At 38.3% G+C, this 13,836-nt stretch overlaps 1 protein-coding gene across 1 annotated transcript in view; it reads left to right on the forward strand.

Moving 5' to 3' along the window:
* Positions 1-10,981: 10,981 nt before the first annotated feature.
* Positions 10,982-13,836, forward strand: part of EDAR (ectodysplasin A receptor) — a 99,310-nt gene continuing 96,455 nt past the window's right edge. Inside the window, exon 1 of the mRNA XM_081945963.1 lies at positions 10,982-11,243. The gene's annotated coding sequence lies outside the window, so the exon portion shown is untranslated. The remainder of the gene's footprint in view (positions 11,244-13,836) is intronic.

Raw genomic sequence — 13,836 nt, forward strand, 5'->3', positions numbered from 1 at the left:
ACTTCCTGTATTCAACCATGTTACAATTGTTGCTAATTTTTACATACCATTACTACCTTTGTAGCATTTGTTATCTTGGCTGTTCTGTCTGGGATGGTCACTGAATAAAAGAAAGGAATCTAGTGGATTTAAAATGCATTCTGAGAAACTAGCATGCGTGTGTAACTAACAATTATTAGAACCTTGAATTACAAATATTATGATTACTAACTTCCTTCAATTTGATTTCTTAATCTAACTTTCAAGGGTACAAAGCAGAAAACGAATGAATAACCTTGTCTTGTTTATTAGTCTTACCAGTACAGCCTGGCTCAGGGATAAATTCCTGTTTCATCAGAACAGCAATCCGTGAAGAAATTTATAACGTTTTAACTAACTGAAGGGAGAAACCGAAAGGAGATTTAGGTTGTGTTAATAGAAAAGGCACTAGGGAATAGAAATTTTCCTCGTCATTCAGCCTTCTCAAGGAATTCAATTACAAGTATGTAACAATGATCTAGAATCTATTACTTGGATAGTACAAAGGCAATCAATAAAATATATTAGAGAGTATCCACACTATGTCATCATTTCTGTAATAGACAAAGCCTCATTATTCCACTTGTTTTGCAGCTGCTGTAACCTAATTTTCAAGAGTTCCATTGTGGAATCATATCAAAGATTATTAGGTTTAAATCTCCAGACATGGGTTATATCCACAGAAAAGGAAAAAAAAAGATCAAGCCAATTATGTAATAGCAGAAACCTGATTAGGTTGTGCTCAGAGATCAAATATATCATCTGAATCTGAAAAGGTCAGAATAGCCCCAAAGTGACCTCTACATTTTATGACAAAGAATGAACTTGTTACTCACCCTCTAATGTGCATATAAGTTCCACTGGATAGAAGTAGATGACTGGATGTAGATATAGGATCTATACTGCAGCCAGACTTCCTCTTAGAAGCTAACTGTGCAACTTCTTGACATGTTATACATGGAGAATTGTCCAGAGCTATTTTATAGAGATCAATATTCTACATAATATTTACTATTTGCAGAATGTCATCATATCAAATTATCATATGAAAGCTATTAAACAAACTCTGGGGTTCAGCTCCTTATTTCCATATTTTCTGCAATCTACTGTGGTATCTATTTCTATTAAGCTTCTAATTACTCCAATCCCTCTTTTACTTTTTAAAAAAAATTCTACCTTTTAAATGTTCTTATGTGAAGATAAGAAAATTTCTCCAGCATTCTGTATGGTAGTATCTACAGCAGGGGTATCATGTTGCATTATCATGTTGTCATGTGACATATTGTAACTTCCCCCCCTTCACTAACACAGGTGGGCGTGGCCAGCATGTCACACATCTGGCCCACACACTGCAAATTTGACACCTCTGATCTACAGTATATTGACAACAACATAGAGACAAGCTCATATTTCTTTTTTTCTCTACAATTAAAATCTCTTCATTTTACAATAGAGAATAAATTTGTCCAGTTATTTTTTTTTAAAAAAATGAATTATTTACTTTGGACCTCCTACATCTATGCGTGGATCATCACTTGCCATTCAAAATCTGCACTTTGGAGAATTTATTCTGCCTTTATAAACTCTACTTATGGAATTTCCCATCTTTGTGGTATTAACATCTTAATCCTTTTAAAATGATCTCAACCTGAAAGGGCTGCTGGTTTTAAGTGAAAATTGAGGCCCCCTCCCCTTCAAGGATTGTAATGTGCAGCTTTTTGTGTAAAAATGAACCAATCTATATTAGAGGGATACTATAAAGCCTTGCTATAACTCATGGAGCACAGATTGCTTCCTTTCCACTTTATTTTTTTCCCAGGCCATAAATCTGTTGCAATTTATGATCTGTGGGTATCTCTCTGCAGCTAAAATTGAAGCATTCTTTCACGTTAGTGCTGCTTTATTATTTACCATTTCCTTTGCTCTTTTTGTAGCATAAAAATCTGGCTCATTTTGTTTTTTATGAATATCCAAGGATATCTCCTTCCACACATTCACTGTCACGTCTTTCATAAATCTTGGCTTGTCAACCCTTTTGTATTTCTGGATTATGTGCTTTAATTCTGATTTCCAATGGGTTCATGGGGAGGGGGAGAGAAGAAAGAGAGACAGACAGAGAGACAGAAAGACAAAGGGAGAGAGAGAAAAAAACTGATATGTTATCAGGCTTTTTCAGATCTACCCTATAACCTTGTAGAACTGCTAGAAAGTTTTCTTTCTCCCAGTACATAACACAATCAGAAATATTTGATGGAAAGCTGGAAATGTTATATCACAAGTGCTTCAAAATTATTATTTTTCCTTTATATTCCCTGCTGTAATCTTTGATCTGTGACTTATGTGTATAGATGCATCTCACATATGGGACTGTGGCAGAAGAATTCTCTTTGATGCTAATTCATGCCTTTCCCCGTTCTCTTTTAAAATTGCTGGATTTTGTGCCTTGTGGCTGTCTTCCTTAGGCAAAGGAATCCGTGGCTTGGGTAAAAAAAAGCAAGAAGTTGGCTATCACTATTTGACTTATGATCCATCCCTTTTTACATGCTTATGATTATCATGAGATTTAGTGACTTCAAAACAACACAACACATCGTATCACAAATGTAACCATTATCTTTTTAAAAAATCCTAGTTTAAAATAAATGGATTAGGCCCCCTGGGCAGACATCTGATAATAAACAGTTGTGCTTTTTGGCTTCTAATCCTTACCATTTTCGGCCTCCAAATCATTTGAAAACTGAAAACTTTTCCTTATTTCCTTTTTAAATTATTTATGTGCCTTAAAACACGAGGCCACGCATGCTTCAACTTTACAACTTCTATCCCATTTTAATTTTTTTCAATTTGGAAGTTGGCACACTTCGGCTGTGCTGCTTGGTATTAAGCATATCGCCTATAATGTAAAACATAATGAAAATTAAAATTGCCCTTTCATCAAAGAAAAAAGACAGAAGCTGTACCTGCTAACTACAGCTGTAATATGTTCTGTGGAATTATAAGATATGGTAGTTTTCAGAAACATAAAAATAGAATTTAGCATGCTTAAGATTACTTTTCAGTTGTTCCATGCTCTGTTCTACATAAAGCAAAATGAACAGTGCATGGCATGACAATCTTATAGGACTCTTGTTTGGTTTCTCCTGTCCAGTTGTGTCTGACTTCTCGAGTGCAGTGCTCATCTCTGTTTCTTGGCTGAGAGAGGCAGCATTGTCCAAAGACATTTCTGTGGTTATGTGGCTATGATTATATGCCGAGGTGCACAGAATGCTGTTAGCTTTCTACCAAAGTGGCAGGGATGAAATCCAGCAGGTTCTGACAGGTTCTGGAGAACCGGTAGTGGAAATTTTGAGTAGTTCAGAGAACCGGTAGCAGAAATTTTGAGTATTTCATAGAACCGGCAAATGCCACCTCTGGCTGGCCCCAGAGTGGGGTAGGAATGACGATTTTTCAGTATCCTTCCCCTGGAGTGGGGTAGAAATAGACATTTTGCAGTATCTTTCCCTGGAATGGGAAGGGAATGGAGATTTTGCAGAATCCTTCCTCTACCCCACCCACCAAACCATGCCTACCAAGCTACACCATGCCCACCAAGCCCCGCCCACAGAACCGGTAGTAAAATATTTGGAATTTCACCACTGCTAAGTGGTACCTCTTTATCTACTGGTGCTCTTCCTGTCAAGCAGCATTCCGGGTCAAATGACTGTCAGCTTTTCCGCTGATAAGCTGAGCATCTTTGAATGCTGAGCCACCACTCCCCCTACAGGACTGTTATAGATGCTTAAAGTAAATGCTTGCTTGTTTGAGCATCTGAGGTCTGAACCATTCAAGTCGTGAAGAGTGAAGGCAAAACTTAAATTTCAGCGACATTCTAAAAAGGGTGATTTTATCTGCTACTGTTGTTTGACAAGCTATATTGTAATTCTTACAGATATACCAGTCTTCATTTTTCTAAATGTCCGGTTAAAGAAAGCAACAGAAATATATATTTCTCACTCCAGTATCTTTTGCTGTACCATTAGCAATGCAAAACAATAGCAGTATTGTGGACTCATAGTACGTCTTTTAATTTTTCCTTAATTTTGGAAGTGAGAAAGGGCATTAAAAAAAAACTTGTGTAAACAGGGAGATTAATGCTGAATAATGCCAATGAATAAAGATAAGGAGAGAAAGAGCACAATGGGATATCTTGTGTTATTGGAAAGATTAATGTATTTGATAGTGCAACAGATAATTGATTATTGTACACAGGCAGACTTGAACATTTTGGATGCAGATGAGATGGTTGCTGTAAAAAATGAGTCACGTTTAACTGTGACTCTTTAGTAAGCAAAGTAAACTGCTTATGTGCAGTTTAAGTACCTCATGAAACCTCTCAGACTCCAGCTCTGCAAAATTAGTTAAAAGAATCAGAAATATTTTCCACCAAACTCTTAGTGATTGCAGAATGTTTCAGGTTTCATAGGAAAAGACAGATTCCACTGCAACATACCTAACAGACCTTAAAGTGATGTTTTAACAGATCCATGCAAAATGGAGCTACTATGCAACATTACTTGAACACTTTGTTATAAGTAGAAAAGGCCTTGAAGGGGAAGAGCCATGCAAACAAGTTTTCACAGAAGCAAAAAAAAAAAAAGATGACATCAGACATTCCACTTATCAATCAAACTGGAATTGATGAGGCTGTGGCACATGTCACAAAAGGCCATAGTGAACACCCAGAATGTTTGCATCACATTCACCGATAGCTGAAGAGTAAAATTATGCACAAATAGATAGGAAGCTGTAAGGTTGGCTCAGGATGTGAACATCTCAACCAGAATCTGTTTAATTTCATCACCGATCACCACCTACCAATAGATTAGCTGAAAGGTTTGCTCAAAGGCTCAATGACATGTTGCAGTTAATGATTCAAAAGCTTGCAAATTGTCTATTTGCATATCACAGGGCAGGAGGCACAACAACAAATCAAATTCCTTAGGCTGTACTTTAAGTTCACGTTTGCACCTTCTCAAACTTAATTTGAGAAGAGGTGATCAGGTCAAGCAATAGAAACAAGCTGAGTAATCTTTTCATGCTGAAATTTGACATTTATCCATGGACAAACTGTGCTAGCAAGAGACTACAAAGGGGAATAAAAGTGGATAAGTGTGGATCAAGCAGATCAAAGAAAAAATAATCTAGATTATTTTTCTCTGTTGTCAAGATTGCCCATGATAACATTTGGTAATGACATATTGACCAGTTGAAGAGATCAGAAGAAAAAGTTGTGCCTGGTGTGATAGGAGATAGTACCTGGTTTTGCTTCCTTTTTCTAATCTGATTACATTGTTATTGTAAGTTTGACTTCTATGCAAGCTGAAATAACTTTTAGAAAGTTATGTTTGCACAATTTTGTTTTAATATTTATTAAATTGCTCCAAATTGCCAGCAATAGTGTCTCCTATTGTAAGTGGCAGACCTTAGCTGCCCTAAGCTCCCCTTCGGGGAGAGGGGGCGCTCTATAAATTCAATAAATTCAATTAAAAAATTCAAATTCAATTATAGAAATGCTGTAGAGCCCTTTCTTATGTAAAAACAGCTACAGAAAACTGCAGAACAGATTGCTTTTCAATTATACATTTGCCTTATTTTTCATTAGAGAAAATTATACACTGCTGGATATTTTTCAGATTGGATCTATCATTCTGGTTTTCAGCACAACTAATCAAGGAAAAAGAAAGTTTTCAGGGGAATGCACCTGGCCTTATAGTCTCTATTTTATCTGTGTACAAATCTGTCCATTCCCTTTTATAATTATCCAAGATAGTTAAGTTTTGTGGCCTTAGAGAAATTTCCTGTTAGCTCATGGAAGAGGGATAGGCCCATAGAAATATAAAATTAGCTGGATATGCCAATTCATGGCCATGTTAAAAATGATTGAATTGAGATTTCTAGTTGATTCTAAATCTCTTTTCATTGATACACATTGGCATAGCTTGTTCATAGAGAAGGTTTCTCACAACATCACTGCTACAGTCCTTGGAGATGCAACAAGGTTATTCTGGTGGCATACATTTCATGGTTCTAAAATTATTTCAATTGCTCCATAGTAAAAAGGTGTTTTCATACAGCAGTCCCTTCATCCTATCTCTAAAATGGGATTTCAGGCTTAGGGTAGGACTTTGGTTAGCATCAAAACCATAAGTCAAGGGTTACCTTAACGTCACAAACTTGAGACTTAACAGCAGTTGTCTTTTTGTAAGTCAACAGTTCTCCTTTTCATAATGATATCTGATTGAGTCTGGCTGAAAGAAAAAGAATCATAAAAAGATATGGTATTGGTAACATTTGTGGTGTGTTCCTTTTGTCTTCTGTTTATTGATGGTGCATTTCCTGGGAAGACAGAATAGTTAAAGGCAAACTCCAGACTTTTTCTAGCAGTCACCACCCAGGGCAGTAAAAGTAGTTTTAAAAGACAGGTGGCAATCAACCAGGGCAGAGGTATCACAAACAGAGCCATTTATATAAGAAAATTATATTGTGCACAATTGGCATGAAAAGTATTTGGAACATCGCTTGCACTGCTCCAGCAAAATGTAACACAGACATGATAATCATTTTCTGACCTGGATGTAGTCCAACACAATATTATTTCACTTAGCTGAACATAAATTCTATTACACTCAGTGGAAGTTAATTTGGGGCCCATATAGTTTCTCTGAAATGAAAGCAATCAAATTGAGTATCCACCTTGCCAAGGAGACTAGGTAAAGGTTCCCCTCGCACATATGTGCTAATCATTCTCGACTCTAGGGGGTGGTGCTCATCTAAGTTTCAAAGCCGAAGAGCCAGCGCTGTCTGAAGAAGTCTCCATGATCATGTGGCCGGCATGACTAAACACCGAAGGTGCACAGAACGCTGTTACCTTCCCACCAAAGGTGGTTCCTATTTTTCTACTTGCATTTTTACGTGCTTTCGAAGTGCTAGGTTGGCAGAAACTGGGACAAGGAACAGGAGCTCACTCCATTATGCAGCACTAGGGGTTCAAACAGACGAACTGCCGAACTTCCTGATCGACAAGCTCAGCGTCTTAGCCACTGAGCCACTGTGTTAGAGATATCTAAAATGACATCCACATTATACTTGTAAAAATATAAAGAATTAATATTGCAGAAGTGAGTTCCTACCGGTTCAGACCGGTTTAGTCAAGTAGGTAGTAACTCAGCTGGTCACGATCCCGAACTGGTTTTATCGGCACTGCCATAGGCACTGCCATTTGTTTTTTGCTTCTATGCATGCGCAGAAGCAATTTTTCACTACTGTGCATGTACGCATAGCACACATCAAGCGCCTGCGCGCTCAAAGTCCCTGAGTGGACCAGCAGTAACAGAAACCAGAACCCACCCCTGTAATACTGGTTCATAGATTATCATGTATTTTTGTTTCTCTCACTACCAAAGAAAAGAACTGCTCTGATTTTCCTCCAGATCAACTCCCCTGCCTCTTTCTTCTTTGGCCCCTCTTCAATTCACTCCAGATTGCTAATCCCAATGTAGCTTTGTGGGTCTTTGCTGCCTTTCTTTCTTTGCCCAGTTGGTCCTGTGCACAGCAGCCTTTGGCTGAAGCTCAGTTTGGCAACGTAAAGGAGCCCTGCGCTCCAAATGCCTGCAGCTGAGCAGGTGGAAGGTCAGCTTGTGCTGCCAACACTGTAAACAGTTCCAGCATCGGTGCCACTTTGAATAAAGACGTCAGTTCCCATGCCTGTATCTCAGAAGGCCATACAATTACTGGATTCTTCCACTTTCCCCAACCACTCTGTATTAAACTTGCTTTAAAAGATACGCTTTCTTTTTTAACAGTAACACTGATGAAAGGGTTAGTCCATTGGGGGTTCAGGATGGTGATGTTTTAAATAGATTAAAACTTATTTCCATATCCGTTTTCCGTCCACAGTCTTTCCCGGTGCAGAGATTTATTGAATGCAGCTTACCCTCCTGTAAGCACTTATTAATATAAATTCCCCTTTTTTTCAAAAGATTTCCCACACAGGCTTCTTTATGAAGCCTTTTAAAACATAAATTTCCCCGGTGTTATCTCTCTTTATTATGTCAACACCCTGCTTTATATGCAATGTTCTGCGGGAGGCTCTGTGCAAAGGAAATCGCTAGCAGATTCCATGCAGAGCTGCTGCTCATGCTGTGGGAGAGACGATTCTGGCAGGTTTTGAGAATTAATTCGGTGAAAATCTGTGGAGGATTTCTTTTTCATCCATGCTTGCAACTGCACAACTCTCTGTACACATATAGATCAGTGACGTGCAGTCAGGTGAGGCAAGTGAGGCACAGCCTCACCACTCTCATCATGAAAAAAAAAGGAAAAGGAAAAAGCTGAGCTAGTTGCTGCCTCACCGTGGATGACTCTGCTTAACCTCACTGGTGCTCTCCCTCCCCAAGTGTAGTGACTTCCTCCCCAGGCCCCCATTCATTTCTCTCTCTCACACACACAGCTGGATAAAACTATATAAAAATCTAGCCCAGCTTCACTGATTACAAGTTTGAAAAGGCAACGTGGCTCCGCCTGCAATCAAACTATACTTGGGGAGGGAGAGCACAAGCGAGCACTGAGGAGACCACAGGAGGAAACAGGAAGCCAGGCAAAGAGCCATGCTGTAGTACACACACTTCCCCCCAGCCTCTTTCTTTTGGAAAGCTCGGCTCGGCTCCCCTCCGGCTTCTCTGCCTCTCCTCTCACCCCAGCCTGCCAGCAGGAGGTGGTGGGTGGGCTTTATTGTGTTCCAGGCATTTCCCACCCAGACAGCAGGCTGCATTTGCAATGGTGGAGGTGTTTGGGAAAGGCAGCAGGGGAATTGGGGGGGGGGATGGCAGAAGAGCTGCTTTCAAGCCACTGGAAAAGATATCCAATCCAACTTTTGTGTGTGTGTGTGTGGGGGTTTGTTTGAGAGTGAGTGAGAGAGGGAAGGGGAGGAGAGATAGTCCAATCCAACTTCTGTGTGTGTGTGTGTGTGTGTGTGTGTGTGTGTTTGAGAGAGGGGGAGGAAGGGAGAGAGGGAGGAAGGAGGGGAAGGAGAAGAAAAAGAAAAAGAAAGAAGGAGCAAAGGAGAAAAACAAATGCTGTCGCTTTAAATTGGAACTGAGCATGCCTGGCTGTGGAATTCTGGGAGTTGAAGTCCACAAGTCTAAAAATATTTGAAACCCAGCACTGTGTCAGTGCCTCACCAGTCATAAACCTCACCGCACGTCACTGATATAGATAGTCCTCAAGTTATTATCATTCATTTAGTAGCTATTCGAAGTTACAACTCAAAACTTTGCTAAAAAAAATGTGACTCCCAACCAGTCCTTGCACTTACGATTGTCACAGTGTCGCCATGGTCATATGATCATGAATTGGCTGCCTGGCAACTGGCATGTTTCACAACAGTTGCAGTATCCCAGGATCATGTGATCTCCATTTTTTTAATCTTCTCAGCCGCCGTCGGATAACAAAGTCAATGGAATACACAAGATTTGCTTAACGACTGCAGCAAAAAGAGTTATAGATTTGGGGATAACTCGCGTAACAACCACATTATTTAACAAAAATAGTATTATTTTGTTAAATAATACTATAAATAAAAATAGTATTAAAAATAGGAATATTTTCCTGGGCTCCACGATCACTGCAGATGGGGACTGCAGCCAAGAAATTAAAAGACACTTGTTTCTGGGGAGGAAAGCTATGACAAATCTAGACAGCATACTAAAACTCAGAGACATCACCTTGCCAACAAAGGTTGTATAGTCAAGGCTATGGTTTTCCCGGTTGCAATGTATGGCTGTGAATGTTGGACCATAAGAAAGGATGAGCGCCAAAGAATTGAGGCCTTTGAACTATGGTGCTGGAGAAGGCTCCTGCGAGTTCCTTGGACTGCAAGGCAATCAAACCAGTCAGTCCTAGAGGGGATTAACCCTGACTGCTCTTTAGTAGGCCAGATCCTGAAGATGAAACTCAAATATTTTGGCCACCTAGTGAGAAGGAAGGATTCACTGGAGAAGAGCCTAATGCTGGGAGAGATTGAGGGAAAAATAAGAAGGGGACGACAGAGAATGAAATGGCTGAATGGAGTCACCGAAGCAGTCGGCATAGCTTAAATGGACTCCAGAGGATGGTAGAGGACAGGAAGGTGTGGAGGAACATTGTCCATGGGGTCACAATGGGTCAGACACGACTTCGCAATTAACAACAAAAGTTCCAGGTCCAATTGTGGTTGTATGTTGAGAACTACTATACTGTATATAAGAAAACTAGCACTGAAGATAAAATGCTTGCTCCTGAGTAAGGTCTGAGGAAGAACCTTATTGTTTGCAGGATCAGTAAGTCTTCTGCTCTTTATTGTATCTTAGACATTTAGGAATAAATGTAGCAGAAAAGTGACAACTACAAGCAGAAAATTATTTCCCCAGTCTCTTCTCTTAGATCTCCCAACTTCCCTTTGTTATATATCTATCAGTATTATTAAAACCTGACTGAGACAGGTAACTTCTGATCTTCTTAGCAGCAAAGTTCACTAGTAAGTAAAATATAAAACAACACTTCTATTATCAGAGGGGAACTGAGCGGTTTAAAGAAAAACAGTTTCACTCAATTTTACGCTTTGTACCCACCCATAATTTAATAAACTATCTTATCTCACATTTCTTAGTTCCTTGATTTGCAATGATTAAAATCCCTTACTAAACATTAGCATTACAATACATGCTGGTATCTGTATGTCAGAGCCAAAAAGGAAAGAAAGGAAATCATATTAACAAACAAAAGTCAACTGGTTCCAGGGTGTGAAGTGGGAATGAAGCTGCCACTGTCCCATTTTAATAGCTTTTTTGGTCTTATGACCTCTAGATGGCGCAGATTAGTTTTCGTGTAAGAAAAGCCCCTGATGAATTTTCTACTCTTCAGATCTTTCAAACCGGTTGGGAAACAACTCAAGACAAAGTTGCAGAGAAGACTTCTAAAGCTGAGAAGTTGACGCAAGATTAGCAAAGTGGAGCCTACAAGTGGACCTTGGCTAAGCTAAAATACTTAACGCAATAGATATTATCTACTTAAAGCAGCATCTGACAATGAAATGACCAATGTCAGCTGGAAATATGATTTCGGTAGCTTGAAACTGGATATTCTCCACATGTTTTTAACCTACTGACTGCTCAGAGGAGTTGAAGTGCTGGCGTTTAGTTCTGTATAAGGTAAGGTGTTTTTTTTTTAATGAAATAAATGTAATGTTTGGAGACAATCAATCATATTCAGGGCAGAACTGCGTTTTAGCAATCTAGTAAAGTTTTGAAAATATTAATATTTCGGGGTGAAGAAAGACTATCGTGTGAGGACGTTGCTCTGAAAAGCATCATGTATCTCCTGTTTTCACTTAGACAACTGTCTTACTATTCGCAGTTGAGGACTTGTTCAGGATGAGTTTTTTTTTCTTTACAGCACATGTAATAAAGCATGAAATTTATATCAAATCTGCTTTCTCTTTGCCGTATAGGTTTTTACAATGGTGTGCAAGTAGCTTTAGTGGACTTTAGTGGACCGTAATTTCAGGGCTTCTATGAAGGAACTGCGGTTTAATTATTTGGATTGTACAGAACAGTAATTTAATATTTATAGTTTTTATGCCGCCTGGAACAAAGAACATTACTGCGAGGCAGTAACTTGCTGAGATGAGGTTGATTGAATGTGGGGAATTACATGCCTGTAAATACAAGTTTAGCAGCTTGCACAGTTTTGCTTCTAGAGAAAACTTTCTAAGTATTGCTCATCCGGAGCAATAGAGAACCAATCACTGGTGATAAGAGTCTATGATCACATTCTGTGGATCCCTGAGTGTATCAATTAACTTAACTGGTGAAACAGTGAAAAGATATATGGGGATATTTATGAGTTGAACTGGAAATATTATACAGTCATTCAGATTAGCGAAATGTCATTAATTTCCTACCATTTCACTAGAAAGGATGAGAACCCAAACTTTTGCATTCAGCAGCCTTGGTTGAGGCTGAACATTTTTCAAGGTAAAAAAACATTAGAAATTTGTGTGTCTCTAAGTGACTGGCTTTTGGATAGCAGTGGTGATTACATGACTGCAAAATAGAAGGGGCAGAACCAGATTGAAGTTTGTTTCAATCTCTTTCAAGATTTAATTTGATATTGATCATGAGAAACGAACTTCAAACAGGTAGGCTCCATGTTGGTTATTTTGGAGTGTAGCTTCCATCTTTTCTAGTTGTTGACTGTTGATTGTTACTTAAAATTGGTAATCCCTTTGGAAGGAACCGTGGACCGTATCCTTGATATGAAACACGTCTCTGAACATTAAGAGATTGGACTTTGAATGCATATGTCTAATAATTTGTTTGAAGTACTTGATTAAGAATAGTTTTCCTTTGCCATCTCTCTGACAAAACTATAAAATTAGTTTTCAATATTTTTGATGGCTGTGTGTTTTTCACAGCATATACTTCCATAAAAAAGAAATGCGTGGGTCAATTAATCTCCTAGTTTATGCTCTGTCCTCATCCTGAAGATACAAACAACCTAAGTTATTGGTAGATTTCAGTCTTAATAATTGAAAGCTTTCAATGTTAACATTATTAGAGGCCTTAGTCAATGTAACATAAAGAAAGGTGCTATCCTGATCCCAAGTCAATCAGATTCTGGTCATAAAAAAATTCTTCCTGATGTCACTGAACCCCTTTGATGACAATGCCAAGAAGTTCAGGTCCTCCTTAGTCATGACTGTGAGGTTGGTTGTGAGAGCCTATTATAATTTTCTTCCAGACCAAATGGAGAGAAAACCATTTTGCATGTTGAAATAAATTATCCTTAATTCTATGACCTAGCCTACAATACCTAAAGATTTTCTTTTGCATAGTCCCAGGTTAATTTAATATTTCAATTTCTGCAATATATTATTTCTCTTTTTGTTTTAATTATTGGTATTTAAGGTATTTTCTGCTGCTAAAACAATTGCAGTATTTTAATATTCCTTTCAAATCCGCTATTTTTATTACTCACTTAGAATTGTTAGATTTTTTTTTATTCTGTCATGGTTGACTGCAATCATTTTGCTCTCTCAGATGGAACATCAACTCATCTCACCAGGTTTCCTCACAGGTTAAGGTACACGGTAGCTAAGACATGTCATATTATTCTGATGAGTGAAGTATCCCAGAATTATATACTGTCCATTCTAAAATGAATAATAGATTTTAAAACTAAAAATGTGCTACTTTTTATGACATTGAAAAGAGGTAAGACGACTGCCTCAAATGATGGCACTGGATCCTCTTATTAATCTTGTTTTTCTTCCAATCTTTCCTGAGAAAGATTAATTTTGATTTCTCTGTGGGAACCATCAAGCTTTTTCTAAATTGTTTTCTGTTCAAATGAAACACTGAACGGGGTGACTTCAATTGTGTAAATGTTGGCTTATGCATGGACATTATGTACATCTGAGCCAATGTGGTGTAGCTTTTAATCGTTAGACTTGGATTGGGGGGACAAGGTTCTAATTTGTCCTCATCCATGAAAGGTTGGGTGATTTAATGTCTATCAGATTAGCCTACACATCAGATTTTGCTTAGTGTAACAGCATATATACACTGTATACATATTACATACACACACGCACACATACAATATCTGAAGCTCTTGTGGCAAAAAAAGAGCTAAAATCTAAGAAATAACAAATTCTGGCAATTTTATTCTAAGATAAACCAAATGTTTTTAAAAGATCTGTTAATTGAATGATGTTAATTAAATAATATTTATTCTTCAAAA

The sequence above is a fragment of the Natrix helvetica genome, assembly GCF_964273705.1.
Source record: "Natrix helvetica genome assembly, chromosome: 3".
NCBI lineage: Eukaryota > Metazoa > Chordata > Lepidosauria > Squamata > Natricidae > Natrix > Natrix helvetica.